Raw genomic sequence first — 2,181 nt, 5'->3', positions numbered from 1 at the left:
TTTCAGTTTAGCTGGTCGTTCATACTAATACACATTGGCCGTATTAGGGGGTGGGAAACTGATGGGTGGGGATCGGGCGTTGTGGACAGCGACTCCTACAGGTCGGTTGGTGCGCCTGCGCAGTAGAATCAGGAAGTGTCGGGGGCAGCGTGAGCCTCCCACGCGTTACTCCTCGCCACTGAGAGATCGAGCTGCGCAGGTGAAAAGATGCGACTGCTGTTACCTCAAGTACCGGAGGGGACTTGTGCTATGTATGACTTAGTTCACATTGCAGCCGGCTTGTGGGAGGCAAGAAACAGCGTTCGTGACAGGGGAGGGTTGAATTGGATGATACGAAATTGGGATGGGAGAAAATATAGAAAATGGGAGAAAAAGTAGATAAAAAAAAAAAGTTAGCTGGATAAACTGGCCACTCCCTCGCAAAAAAATGCGAGAGAGATCCCATTATACCATTCTGAATATTTGTGCTTAGTTTTTCTAGAGGGGGCTTTTGAAATATAAAACAATAGACGTAAAATAAATAAATCATATTCAGCCTATGGATTTACTTTGTGCTAAATAATGCACGTCATAGCTATACGGCGCATGCGACACACTGGTTATTTTAAGCAGTGCAAATGTGAATCCCGCGGGGATATTTTTAATGAATGAAACATGGATCCTATCGGGCGTTTGGCTCCGATTCGTTTCATATTCTCCGCTGTGGATGTATTTGCTTAACTGGAGCGCCCGGATTGTGTTTCATTTAAGCATAAATTGAAGCGTCTTTACGCGTGGATTGTGAAACATATTAAAACCTGATTAATAGTGAAACTGTTAATAGCCTCCAAGCCTCTCTGACACCGTTATTTCGGGGTTGCGCCTTGAAAACTTTGGGAACCATGTATTTATATAGTACATGATACCTAAGCACATATACAGTACAGATATTCTCATAAGTATCTATTAATTCGTATCAATTAGATACTCTTTGGGCTTGTTTTTATCTACTTATTCTGAAAGAGTTCAACGAATTATTTTCGCTAGCAAGATCTCCTTCGATTAATAATTCCATTAAGCCTACTGCCAGCAGGCACATTTAAAGAAATATAATCTGATTGATTGGGGTAATGAGGGACTTAAAATTAGCTATGCATTTAACTTGTCTGCGATATCTTCACGTTAGAAAATCATGGTTTTCGGGGATCGACACCTCCCCCTTTTCAGGTAAAATGGCCACGCGCAATTATATTGATTACTGAAGTCTGGTTCGAATTAACGAGACCGAATCAGCCTTCGAGAAACCGAGATAACCCGACTTCAATCATCAGGTTCATTTAAGCTGGCTAATGGGACTTTTGATCGACTTAGTTGAACCAGGTACGGGGAATGGGGCCCAGGTCATGTAAAACATCTGACCTCTTTATTTGTTTATGTACTAGATTATTGGAGATTTTTTGTACGGACAACAATAAACAAATTTATCAGACGTGTTTGTGATTGTGTTCATGCATTTGTATCTATGTGTCGTGTCTTTTGTGAGCATCCATACCGCAAAACAGGCAACAACCCAACCCCCCCCCCCCCCAACGTGGTCAGTAAAGCATTATTGAAAACCAAATCTGCCAACTACTCCACCGGTCTCATCTACCTCGATGGACAAAGTCAGGTTACAGCACATGGGGAGCTGGGCATCCATCGCTCCCCAACTCGCACAGGTACAGAATTGAACATTTTGATTATTCTTTCATAAAAAAAAAAAAAAAAAAAAAAAAAAAAAGAGGATATTTGTTTGGATCAAAAGAATAAAAAATGTCATACCCTCTAGAATAAAGAGAAGGTGGTTGCTATGCACATGACCAACAGAACGTCAGTGACTTGACTTCAGCCCTGTGGGTTTTGTATCTTTAAGGCATTTCGAGGTGTAAACCTCTTCTATATTGCTCCCAATTCGCCTCCTCGTTTTATTGAAATAACTAAGTATTGGTTAGGGAGGATTGTTGTTCAATTTGTTAGGCATAGATATATCAAAACAACAAAATATTTATGATGAAAATATTGCCCATCACAAGCGCAACCCCCCCCCCCCCCTCCCCAGCGTCCCCTTACGTCGCCACCACTGAAGGCACTGTTTTAAAACGAATGTCTCACTCGTCATCATGTCACTCATCCCGTCCCCTCCCCCCTCCCCTCTTTATCCAT

Source organism: Notolepis coatsorum (genome assembly GCF_963971535.1).
Source record: "Notolepis coatsorum genome assembly, chromosome: 4".
Taxonomy (NCBI): domain Eukaryota; kingdom Metazoa; phylum Chordata; class Actinopteri; order Aulopiformes; family Paralepididae; genus Notolepis; species Notolepis coatsorum.
This window is presented reverse-complemented; position numbering follows the sequence as displayed.